The sequence below is a fragment of the Cetorhinus maximus genome, chromosome 4 (genome assembly GCF_964194155.1).
Source record: "Cetorhinus maximus chromosome 4, sCetMax3.hap1.1, whole genome shotgun sequence".
NCBI classification, from domain to species: domain Eukaryota; kingdom Metazoa; phylum Chordata; class Chondrichthyes; order Lamniformes; family Cetorhinidae; genus Cetorhinus; species Cetorhinus maximus.
The window spans coordinates 157,154,564-157,168,417 of record NC_135882.1 but is presented as its reverse complement, the minus strand read 5'-3'; the positions used below and the strand labels follow the sequence as shown (position 1 = coordinate 157,168,417).

The window sequence follows — 13,854 nt, the reverse complement described above, 5'->3', positions numbered from 1 at the left end:
CCTCAAGCAAGGGAAGAGGCTGCAGGGCAAGGGCTGTCCTGGGGAAGTGGGGTATCCCAGAGTACATGTGGGGGGCGCATATCATACTGTGCAAGTCGCCTCAAGATGGTGAGGGCTGAAGAGGCAGTTTCCAGAGGAGATGAGGCAGATGGTGATGTGAGGGTTTGTGCGAGAGAGTGAGTGGTGATGTCCCTTGAGCTGGCAGTGAGTGAGATGCCATTGAATGTGTGATGGCCTTGTAAGTCTGAGAGTTTAGAGTGATGAGATGGTTGCCTTACCCTGGCAGCATGGATGAGATCATTCATCCACTTTTTCCATTAGTGGAGGGGTCAATGACCAGGGGACATAGATTTAAGGTAAGAGGAATAAGGCTAAGAGGAGAGTTGAGGGGAATTTTTTTCACCCAGAGGACAATGGGAGCCTGGAACTCACTGCCTGAAAGGGTGGTTGAATTAGAAACTCTCGTAACATTTAAGAAGTATTTAGATATTCACTTGCGTTGCCATAGCCTCCAGGGCTATGGGTCAAGCGCTGGGAAATGGGATTAGTGGTCAGGTCTTGGTTGACTGGCATGGACACGATTGGCCAAATGGCCTCCATCTGTGCTGTAAACATCTAAATAAATAGCCAGGGAGAAAGGGGAACAATTTTAAAAGGAAAGAGAGAAACATTGCTCCCAGAACATAAAATGCATCTTAGGTATCAATAAATGTCTGTCCATTTTCCTTTTTTAAACGCAAATTGGTTAAAAGAATGGCATATTTAGCATATTTAACATATAGCATATTTAGCTCGGGTTCTTTTTCATTCTTTAGAACACAGGTGCCTTTGTTAACAGGGTTTAGTGAGCTCAGATACAGGCTGCTTTCCAAAAGATTACCGTGCAGAGTGCCAAAATAATATTAGGCCACAGTCAGCACAGTGCAGTACTGGTGAGGAGTCTTAATATCCTACTTTGCTGCCAACTTCTATATATTGGATATGCCTGACAGTTTAACTCTTCTCCTATTCAGCAAATAGATGCCTGTGGCAAGGATGGCACATGTTGAGACACATTATTTACGGCAGAGGGGCATTTCGCCAATCATGGTCTTGAGGGTAGGATCCCCAACATTTGTCGGAATTGTTCCTAAAGGTTTCATCAGGTGGCCTTCCCCCCATAACTACCCCACCGTCAAACTTCTGTTGAAGGCCACCCTCGCATGTCCATCCTTATGGTCCCTCTCCTTCCCACACCAGTTAGAAAACAGGCAGAGGGAAGGGTTTTCCGGCCCCACCCACCGCTGGGGTCATCCGGTCCCACCGGAAGTCAATAGGCTTTTGGCTAGGCCGCCGAATCTCCCGCGGTGGGTCCGAAAATCCCGGCCAGACTCTTCACTAACCAATCGTATCATTCTTGACTATCACTCAATTCTGCCAGCCTTTATTCCCCTCTCTGTCATTTTTGTTACTGATAAACTAAATTGTTCAATCAAAATATTGTAAAAATACGCAACTTCTTCTCGACCCCACCCACCCAACCCCCAACACATAAATTTTCTCCTGGTTTGCTCCCGGCGGTGTCCGGGATAATTTAATCGATTATAACATTTAATCCCTGGAGGCTCCAGGGCAATATTGGAGGACTGACCCTTCTTGTGCAACTTAAACACATCCACACTTTCCAGAAATCACCAGATAGGAAACAAGAGTCCAGCTTCTGACTGATTTTACTTAAGAATGTAAGAAATAGGTGCGGAATAGGCCATTCAGCCTTTCGAAGCTGCTGTGCCATTCAATAAGATCATGGTGGATTTTCAACCTCAGCTCGTCATCCTGCATTATCCCCGTATCCCTTGATTTCCTTATTTTCCCACTCTTGATCCAAGGACCGCTGAGGCCAGTAGCAATGCCTCAATTGACACTGCTGTTCAGATCAGGTCCTAACCCAGCACTCATTGGCCACCAATCCATGAGGAAAAAACCCTTTTACACAGCAGCTGGTTAGGATCTAGAATGCACTGGCTGCCTATGTGGTGGAGGCAAATTCAATCATGGCTTTCAAAAGGGAATTGGGTCATTATCCGAAGAGATAAAGATTGCAGGGCTGTGGGGAAAAGGCAGGGGAGCGGAACTCTCTTACAGAGAGCCAGCATGTACATGATGTGTCAAATGGCCTCCTTCTGTGCTGTAACCATTCTATGATTCCATGAATTGCAGGGTTCATAGGTCAATGCATTTGCCAATTGAACCATCAGAGAGACAACTTTTTTCAATCAAGGTTAAAATACCAAGCAAGGTACTAAGGAAGGATCGGTAACAATTATGTCACTGTACACTCCCAAACGCAACCCACCGCCCCTCCTACAGTGAAAAATGGCTAAAAAGATACTTTGCCATGACCCTGAAAATAGAAAACTCCTACAACTCACAGAGGTCTGTCTATCTTCAGATTAGTCATGTTTGAAAACATCCTGTTTCCACAGAGATGGTTCTGAATACTGCTTGTGTTTCTTTTTACTTTCCATTTACACATTTACTGGGAAATGTAAACACTCTTCTAGTTTTCTGCCAGTGAAATGTTTAAATATTGACAGAATGCTATTGCTTACCAGTGCAGAAGAGGATTTGCGAGCACAACATCTGTCCTGATAATAACACCGCATGTGAGTCATATCACATCCTTGCTGCACCAGTAAACCAATGCTGCACTTGAACATGCAAGTGTAAATGTACTTAACTCCACACCCAGTTTGAAGATAATTCCTGAAGTTGCATTTCAACAGAGCTATTTTGCTACAGTTTGTTTTGATCTAAAACCGCATTAGTTATGTATGAATGTAAGCAGTTGTCATGCCCAGTACAGGCATGTCATGTTATGTTTGGACACAAACAAGCTGTTAAGACGGCTGCCACAAATCATGTGACTTTAGGCATTTGGACTACAGACAGTATCAAATCTCCAGTGAATATCTAATTAATTATCAATGTAGGTGAGGGTACCTCACATTCATTGTTTAAGGATGGGTCAACACACAAAGACTATGGCCGGGATTTTCAGGTCTCGCTTGCAATGATTCCCACCGGAAAATTTGATGGACCACCCAAGGGTCCGTTGACTTCCGGCGGGAATTTGCAGTCCTGCTGTGGGTGGGACCGGAAAATCTTGGCCTTTGACTTTTCCAGTCTGCCCGTCTCCATTGTTTCCCACAGGGAAAAAGGGAAAGTTGAGACTCAATGGCCACGATCAACTGCCCATTGTACCACAATGGCCTTCCCCCCAACCAAACTAGACTGGGTGGGTCTCAGAAGTGTTAACCCAGCAGTCATGTCATCGAAGCTGGTTTCAGGGACTGTGCCCTTATTACCCCAGGACCCAAAAGATCCGTCAGAACCATCATCCAGCAGGCAGTCTGAGAACCAGACTCTGAAACTAGCTGAAAAATCATCAAGCAGCCAAATTATTTAAGCTATTCCAGTGCCAAAGTTCACCGGAGAACCAACCTCCTAGATAAAAGACTACAATAAACCCCGTAACTTGCTGTAAACCCTTTGCTTTACAAGACCCTCACTTCAACCTTAAATCATCGAATCCATTCATGAAACCTCAGGCCTGCCATGTGGGAGACCAGAATTAGAAAATCAGAGACTGAATTAACTGTAATCTGTAAAGGTGCACTATCTTTATCTGTATTCAGTTTGTGTGTGTGTGTGTGCGCGCGCGCGCACAACCAAGTAAGTGATGTTGCATTAATTCAGGGTAAGTGTGTGAGAATAAATAACCTTCTCTATTTTTAAACTCACAAAAATGTGCTGCTGAATTATTTAATTGGAATACACAATCCAAGGGTAAGAAAACACACACTTCTTTCCATCCAAAAACATGCTGATTACAGGCAGTAAGAGAACAAATACATCCAGTCCATGACACAGTATTATGATTTAAGTGTGATGCAACATATAGTTAAGGAGTTTTTCAAAGCCAAACATCAGCACAAAAAGCTAGAAACCCTCCTTCAAGAGCCAATTCATTGGGATTGCATTTGCATGGTTGTGATCCTCCTCAAACATTCTCAGAGCATCTATAATAGTCTTTCTTTCATGCCCACACCATGACCTGTCGAGTCTCTCAAAGATCCATGCATAGCTCCTTTCTCTTTTTTATCTACATACTGCCCCTGAATGATTTTAAGCACAGAGATAGGGTCAGCCTCCATAAACATTTGCATTGATGATAACAAGCTTTACTCTTGACCAGTTCAATCTTCCATCACAAACTCCATCTTTCTCTATGCGCAGTCTCAGAGATAAACGATTTGTTCGTAACCTCAGCAAACTCCTCTTTCCCAAGCTGAGTTTCAGACCCCATATCCTCTCTATTGGTAACACCACTTATTTCCACATCCATAATATCACACACTTTAGCTCCCCCACCACTGAGGCTGTTACACATTCCTTCACCATCTTCAGGTGCAACCGCTCCCAATGTTCTCTTTGCTGGCCTGCCAACCACCACCCTCCATAAACTCTGCTTCTCCAAAACTCTACTGCTCATGTCTTAACCCACTCCAAGTCACTCATGCCTACTGCTCAGACCCTCAGACACCTACATTGGCTGTCTATTTCCCAAAGCTCAATTGAAAATCCTCTGGTTTAAATCTGTCTAGTGCCTTGGCCTTCTCTTGTCTCCTCCAGTGTTACATTCCTCTCTCTCTCCTTTGAAACTCTGTAGTTCTGATTCTGGCCTATTGTGCATCCCCCTCCCTTCCCCCCTGTTCCAATGAAAGATCCTTTATACTCCAGTGTGCCAGGCTCTGGAACTCCCTCCTAAAATATCTTCACCTCTCACCAGTCATTTAAGACTCCTCCCCACCTCCTCCATTAAAAACTTCTTCATGAACCATTGCTTCAACAAGCCTATGTTCATCTTTTTAATCTCTTGCTTCCTGTCTGCTTTCCATTTGCCTAAATGTAAAGCATCGAATCTGCTTATCGTACGTTGTAAATTAGACTTTCTCTTTTTCTTTTACTTCAATTCCATGGATAGATTGGAGAAGCTGGCACTTTTCTCTTTGGAAAGGCGAAGGTTTGATCGAGGTATTCAAAATCATGAAAAGTGTGCAGGGTCACGTGGAAAAGGCAGGGGAGTGGCATGAGGTGAATTGATCTTGCAGAGGGTCAGCACAGACATGATGGGTTGAATGGCCTCCTTCTGTGCTGTAACCATTCAATCAATTATGATAAGATACCATATAAATACAAGTTTACAAAAAAAAGTTGTTGTGCAGATCATAGGATGCTTCTGCTAATATTACAGTCAATCTTTTTATGCTCGTGGCATGGTCTGACATAGAAAAAAATCAGAAAAATGACAGGACAGTTGAGGTCAATGGAAAGGAAAATTGAGCAGGATTTGAGGCATGCAGAGATCTTCCATGAATGTGGAACTCGCTACCACAAGGAGTAGTTGAGGTGAATAAATAGATGCATTTAAGGGGGAGCTAGATAAGCACTTGAACGAGAAAGGACTAGATGAATATATTGATGTATACCATCTACAAGATGCACTGCAACTCTTCATCAAGGCTCCTTCAACAGCACCTTCCAAACCTGTGACCTCTACCACCTAAAAGGACAAGGGCAGCCCCACCACTTGCAAGTTCCCCTCCAAGTCACACACCATCCTGACTTGGAATTATACTACCATGCCTTCACTGTCGCTTGGTCAAAATCCTGGAACTCCCTTCCTAACAGCACTGTGGGTGTACCTACACCACATGGACTGCAGCAGTTCAAGAAGGCAGCTCACCACCACCTTCTCAAGGGCAATTAGATAGGAGCAAAAAATGCTGGCCCAGCCAGTGACGCCCACATCCTGTGGATGAATAAATAAAAATATCAGCTGGGCCAAATAGCCCTTTTCTGTTTTATACATTCTATGTAATTGTATCTACTACCTCTTGCATCTTAAAATCTAATGCCTCTTACATTTTAAGATCTCTGGGGTTTTTATTCTTTATAAGGGTGATCCCACAATCCCATTCTGACAAAGGAGAGACCAGAATCACAACAAATACAGCTCAGAGTATAGCTATAAGATTAGAGCCCAGATTCGACAATCCACACTCCATGCTAGCATGGCTTCCTACAGGGAGCGTGGGGTCTCTGGGGTTGCCAACTCTGGACAGACAGAATTCCTGGAGATTTCGCCACATGACCTCCTGCCTCCAGTTGCCCTGCCCTACACTCCTACCATTCATTACTCAGTATGTCCATCTCTTGGTGCACTGTCTTCCTCTGCCAGTCAAAAAAAGGATCAGAATCTTCATTACTTGATTGGATGACTCTTGACGATCAGTTAGTCAGCCTTTTATCCCTTGTGTCCAATGTTTGTAAAAGTCATATAAAAGTGTAGAAAGATGCTTTTTTTAACGGCACAATCTTTAATTGTCCCAATGAGGGTTGCACGCAGCAGTGCCCTGCATGTTAATCTTTCAACCCTGAAAGGATTGGCCACCTTCAGAACCACCCATGACCCACCCACTTGCTTCTGAACCAAGTTGAAAAACAAATTAAAAGTGAATAATTTGAGACAGGCCCAATGTGAGCAAAGAAACCTTGCTCACCAGATAACTGTTTTCTCTCATAGTGCACTGGAACGCTTAAAGGATTATAAATGTTAAGAGGTAATATGTTCCTATAGGCAGAAGCTAAAAAAAAAAACCAGCCACCTGTTGAAGCCATCACCACTGCATTGGGATTAAGGTTAGGGTTAAGGAAAAGTCACCAGCATAGCATTCCAGCAGTGGTTCAAAACGGAGGAAGGCACTCAGATGATTTGCAATACAATGACCCAACTTGCTCTGGATCAGCTTAGCACTTTCCAACAACAGCAACCAGCCTCTTACACAGGAGATAACGGTTCCCTTTCAAAATATTTTCTTGGGGCCGACATAGCGCCCTTAAAAAGGCATTTAAAGTTTTCTGGGTGAAGGAAGGCCTCTGACACACATTCGGACCCTCAATGGACCCCTGACTTTGAGGAACTCTGGGGCAAAGAGCAAGGGTCAGAGATGGGTATAAACAAACCTCAGCTTCCTGACAGTGACCCCCCTCCCACCTACTGTGCAACCAAAAAACCTGGGATAGCTTCATCAAAAATAGAGAAAGGGAGGTGAAATGGTGAGCAGATAAATTGCCTCAGCTCCTGGTTACATAATAAGAGAGAGAGATAACAAAATTATTTAGTGACAACTGTGGGATGCTGCCAATTTAATTGCAATCTAATCTAATCAAAGAGAAAAATGGATTATAAATAATAGATTGATGGATTAAGAAGATTGATTCAACAGAAAATCAATCTTAACAGAATAACACCAGGAAAGTGACAGTGTGTTGATGTTTTTAAGTAGTGCTGCCGTCCGCTAAGGTGGATGTTTGGGGCTCTGGCGGACCGGGCTGTGGCTCCATTTTAACCAGGGGGGAGGAGGTTCCCTCTAAAATATTTCACCTTTTACAAGACGTTTAAGTTTCCGTTGCTGGCAAAGCAAAGGAAGGTCGGGCAGGCTGCAAAATATCAGTAGCCTGTGGTAGAAGGATCCGGTACATTAAGGGTTAACCTGGGACTGAGTACAGTACTGCCCACAAGTGATGTAAGAAGACAGACACATGACCCAGAGCTAAAGGCAGTGTAGAGCTAGGTAGCAACATGTAAGGACATGCTATGGAGTCCTCTCCATACCTGTACCCCCTACTCTAAAAATGGACATAGTTCAGTAATGTTAATAAATGCTTCTTGGTAACTTCTACAAGACAGCTTAAGGGTAGCAAAGCAATGCCCACCATGGGCAGCGACAATCCAACAAAACATATCTGACCCACTGCCATCCCGTTTGCAGCCTGACAAGAACAGTAAAAATCAGACCTAACTCACGGAGTCTCACCATGACTGCGCTGCTGCGAGAGGTGATGCAGAGGGTCCATTTGACTGTGAGCTCTGGCTCTGTTGGCATAGGTGCTTTGTGTGGTCTCAGTGGCAAACTCTGAATATGACTGCATCTTTAGAGAACTCAGGAGAATGGCACTGACACTTGTTTACTTTAGTTCATGATAAATGCACTCTTACCAGACTGGCCTGTTTGGATGAAGAATTGCACGATCAGCAGAATTGTGCCAATAAAATGGAACAATTAACATGTAAATCTGGTGACCATTGGACTGTAAAATGATCAATTTAACCAAGATTGTGCTGATTATCAGGTACTATTCAACCGACATAGAATTGAAAAATGGAATTTTGGCTTAAAGGAAAACGTTTTAGGAGTGAAATTCAACAAGGACACAAAACACGCTGTGACAGATCAACCAATCATTAAAACTATTGGAAGTCAATGGAAAGTAAATCAAGCAAGGTGTATAACAGGCAGATAACAAGAGCACCTTTCAAAAGGAAGTTACACAGTATTTACAGCACACATAGAGGACATTTGGCTGGTGTTTATGCTTCACATGTGCCTCCTTCCACTCTATTTATCCCATCCCATCCTATCAGCATATCCTTTCTTCCCTTCGCCCTCATGTACTCAGCTTCCCCTTAACTGCATCTGCGATGTTCTCCTCAACCACACCATTCGGTAGAGAGTTCCACGTTCTTGAGGTGAAGAAGTTTCTCCTGAATTCCTTACTGGATTTATTAGTGGCATTCAATAGATTCATGACCCCGAATTTTGGATTACCCCACAAGTGGAAACACCTTCTCTACATCTACCCTACAAACCGCTTTGCAGTTTTAAAGACCTGCATTAGGTCAACCTTTTCTTTTTTTTAAAAGAGAAGAGCCCCAGTTCATTCATTCTCTCCCTGATAGTTATAACCTCTCAGTGCTGTTGTACCTGCACTGCGATTATACACCAGGGCCTTATGATGGAGGCTGGGATGTTTGGTGAGTAGTGGGGTGGGGGAGGGGTGTGCAAAGATGCGTCACTGTGATCAGAAGGTCCAGCTGGTATATTGAGTTGCAACAACTTTGTTAATGCCATATACAGCAAAATCATAACAGTTTTCTAGAATCAGCCAACCGCACAGAAGAGATCAAACAATGACACTGGTGCACGTCAGTGACATTATTTCACACCTCTGAATTAGAAAAGAAAATGACAATGTTCCTTTAACAAAAGCCTGCAGGCAGGCAATATTTTAGAAAGCTATAATTGGCTGTGTTGCTATCTTTCTGGGTGCTGCATGGAAATAAATGAAACTGAATATACTATTAGGTAAAGAATGGGCATCTAGCCCAGACTGATTGGATGAAAATCTTTTATCTCTCTCTCTCTCTCTCTATTACCTGTAAGGCTCATTTATGAAGTGATTTTGGGAAGTCACAACTCAGCTGCTATTGGCTCTGAACTTACAGAACCAAACTGGTCTAAATTTTCACAAAATTTTCAATCTCACACAAAGAAACCCCAAATGGCTTGTGTAAGAAATGGGAAAATTCATACTAACGTAGTCAGTGATTGCAGTCGGGGTTAAGGCACTCTGTTAGGTTCAAAATAAAGATACCTTGGCTGTGCAACTAACGGTTCTATTGAGGTGAGAACATATGCAAAATTATTCTGCTCCATTGCACTGAAATCCATCAGCTCAATCAGCAGAACATTCACCAGTATCAATTATTTACTTTAAAATTATTAGCTAATTTCGGGATTTTCACATCCTTCAACGTGGAGCTGTCTCTTGGTTCGTCGGTAATTGTTAGGATTGCTGGTGATTCTTACAAACTTCAGTGCTGCTCCAGATATCTTTGTGTTCAGTATCAAAAGCTTTCTCCAGAAATGGAACCTATGTCCCTTACGATCAGGAGTTCACCTTTACTGCCTAGTCCTTACTCATGAAGGCCCTTTGTTACATGAACTGGTTATTTTAAACTTGCACGTGCCTCCATATACATGCCTCCAATCACTAAATGCACAACTGACGTGCACCCTAGTGACTCCAAACCAAGGAGACACCAGGGAGATAGTCCACGGAACGATGAATCCAGGATTTTAACTTATTTCAGAATGCCTCCCCAAACAAGTAAATCAACAAAAATGCAACATCACTCCGGTTAGTGGGCTTACACAACTTTTCCTTGTCAACCTCTTCTCTGAATCTGCCTGGTTAAGAAACATAGAAACATAGAAAAATAGGAGCAGGAGTAGGTCATTCAGCCCTTTGAGCCTGCTCCACCATTCAATATGATCATGGTTGATCCTCTTTCTCAACGCCACACTCCCGCTCTCCCCCCATACCCCTTGTCGCCTTTAGAGTCCAGAAATCTGTCTATTTCCTTCTTAACTATATTCAGTGACTTGGCCCTCCACAGCCTTCTGTGTTAGAGAAATCCACAGGTTCACCACCTTCTGAGTGAAGCTGTAAAATTCCAGCAATGCTGAACCTTTGAGAATTAACCCCTAAAATTGATTCTTTATCAAAATCAAATTATAGCGTAAACCAATCCGTCCTAAGTAGTCAGATATCGCCAAACATTAGCATGATATAATATAAAAGCAAGAACCCATGAATGCACTATAGAAGGTTACAACATTTCTATGAAGCTATTCAGCCCACTATGTCTGTGTTAGCCCTTTGCTGGAACAAGCAAAAACTAAACCAATTGAACTGCTCTTTCCCCATAGACTTGCATTTTCCTCTGCTTCTAATATTTATCCACTTTTCCCTTAAAATATACAATGATTTCTGCCTTGACTACTTTTTGTGGCAAAATATTCCATGCACAAAGCTTTTAAATTGATAATCCCTCTTCACTGATTTCTTAGAGGCAATAGTTTGTCCGCTATCAAAATTCAACCTATCAAAATTTTCCAAAGAAAATCTCTATTAGACCTTGTCTTAACCTTCTGTTTACTAGTAGAAATAGTGCCAGTTTCTCAAGTCTTTCTCGCAACTATAATTTTTAATCTCTGCTATCAACCCGGTGAGTCTACACTGTGTACTGTCTATGAATATAATGTTCTTTCAATAATAGGGTTCTCACAACTGCCCACAATACTCTTAACAATTTCCTAATCATTGATTTGTACAAACTTATTATTACTGCTTTACTCTTGTACTTCATGTCCTGACATATAAAACCCAAAATGCATTTGGTGATTACTTTATAGCTTCAAATCTACCTCCATTCACACCTTCAGGAATTTATACATTTGAATCCCTAGAGTTCTCTGTTCACCCATACTTTTCAGTATCTGTGCTGAATGTGTGCTGCGCATATTAGTTGCGCATTAATAAGAAATACTTTTCATCTTGCACTCATCAGGACACTTTATAAGGGGAAAACAACAATTTATACTGTATATGAAGAGAGTGCTGATTGGTTGGCAAGTGGACTCCAATTGGCAGAGGCATTGCCATGGAGAATGCACCAGTGATGATGAATGACAGTTGAATGCCAAGCATTATTTGAAATTTAAACTAGGCAGCTTGACCCTGATTTATACTGTATATGAAGAGAGTGCTGATTGGTTGGAAAGTGGACTCCAATTGGCAGAGGTGTTGCCATGGAGAATGCACCAGTGATGGTGACTGACAGTTAAGTGCCAAGCATTGTTTGAAATTTAAACCAGGCAGCTTGACCCTGATTGGTTAAGGTATTGCCCTGAGGAATGAGTCAGCGAATGGCTGACTTATTTTGTTTAGCTGAAACAGGTGCAATGTGTGTACAGGTTCTTTCTGCCTGCAAAGAACAGGGTCCTCTGTATTAATATGTGTAGCTTCCAGTACACAGAAATGTGCAACACTACGAGCCCAACTGACAATCTTAAATTGGTAGTCAGCATAATTCTTAGCACACTGAGGATTATTTAGCAAATGTTGTTCAATCACAGAATCACATAAAAACATAGAAACATAGAAACTAGGAGCAGGAGTAGGCCATTCAGCCCTTCGAGCCTGCTCCGCCATTCATTATGATCATGGCTGATCATCCGGCCTGCTCTCACTTTCTCCCCATACCCTTTGATCCCTATCCTTATACATCTAATGTTGGGCACTGTGTTTTGAGTTTTGCAAGCATGGGCTGGTTAGGTATGGTCGACATGCTATAAGATTGGTCTTATCGGCAACGTTGTAAATAGGGCTCGAGCCAATTGCTCACCATGCAAGTTTGATGCTGAAATAGGGCACATCAAAGACATCTTGTTGGATGATGACCACCTTGATCAGATAATTTCACTCTGAATATCTAGCAAATGTATGAACGGGCTGATGGTCATCACTTTCAGCCCTGAAAAGTGCCCAGTCTACCTCAGATTACCCTGGAAGGGCAAGGTATCTTAAAAATTTGAGCAACAGGTGAAGCTAGCTGTTTCACGCTGCTACTATGCAGTAGCAACACAAGTGGTATTCACCACTAACAGGATATTGCCATCAAGCCAAAAAGACATTCTGCCTATCACACAAATTAGTAATGCAGTATATGAATTTCAGTGCCAGTGTGATGCTAAGTATGCAGGCCGCACGTACTAAAGACTGGCAGATCGTATCAAACAGCATGTCTCAGACACTGTTTGCGATGGGGAAGGTACAGACTGTACCCAACCAGCCTGTGCTAGCAAAACTCAAAACACAGTGTCCAACATTAGATGTGATTCCATGATTGAACAACATTTGCGAAATAATCCTCAGTGTGCTAAGAATTATGCTGACAACCAATTTAAGATTGTCAGGTTCACAGTGTGGTGAACTTTTGAGCACTGGAAGTTACATATATTAATGCACAGGGCCCTGTTCTTTGCAGGCAGAAAGAACATGGATGCACATTGCACCTGTTTCAGCTGAACAAAATATGTGCCAGCCATTAGCTGACTCATTCCTCAGAACAATGCCTTGGCCAATCAGGGTCAAGCTGTCTGGTTGAAATTTCAAACAACACTTGGCAGTTAACTGTTGTCACCATCACTGGTGCATTCGCCATGGCAACACCTCTGCCAATTGGAGTCCACTTGGCAAGCAATCAGTACTGTCTTCATATACAGTATAAATTGTTGTTTTCCTCTTATATTGGTATTCTTGTGAAGTGTCCTGATGAGTGCAAGATGAAAAGCTTTGACATGTCTCTTTTTTTCAGCAATACTGAAGTTCCGCACTACAAAACGACTAAATGCTTTTTGCCCACCATCTTATAAATACACGAGTTCCTTTTTAACATGCTAACATCCAGAAGAATCTGCTACTAGTAACACACAGCACAATTTGAACCCACAAACATGCACAAACGAATTTATAAGCAGCAAACCACACTGCTGCCAAACAGCTGCACAGTGGTACTTAGGGTACTACAGTAACTGCCTTGTGGTAGTTATCCTGCAAGTCAAATGCCATTATAAGGAATAAAATCCACCGTTGTTTGCCACACTATCAAATCAACCTCAGAACTTGCCTGCAGAAATGGTAAGAAAACAAATATATAGTTAAAATTAATTAGTACATTGTAGCTAAAGGCTGTAGTTCAATTTTGCTATTTAGATAATATTTTCGGACCACGTGGACAGTGTGTTTGGTCATAACTAATGCCACTCATGGAACTCCAAAATTTGAATACACCCTCATGATCATTCTCTTGCCGTTCATGTTTCTATCATGGAAATTTAAATAATAGCATTTAGTGCGCGAGGAATTTAAACCCCTAATCACTCAACTAGATGTGAAATTCTGGGGCTTCAAACAATGCTGTTATTCTAAAATCAGAATGAAGTAGGCTGGAGGCAGCATGGGACAAACATATAGGAGCAGGTGGATGAATTGAGACTGCCTTGGAAGTGAGCCCTCAACCTTGACTTGGGGAGCCAGCTGTGAGCAATACAAATGTCTTTG

General features: G+C 42.4%; 1 protein-coding gene across 11 annotated transcripts in view; it reads right to left on the bottom strand.

Moving 5' to 3' along the window:
* The window catches only part of LOC144679979 (receptor-type tyrosine-protein phosphatase mu), an 855,381-nt gene that overhangs the window by 827,284 nt on the left and 14,243 nt on the right, over positions 1–13,854 (bottom strand). The gene's annotated exons all lie outside the window — the stretch shown is intronic.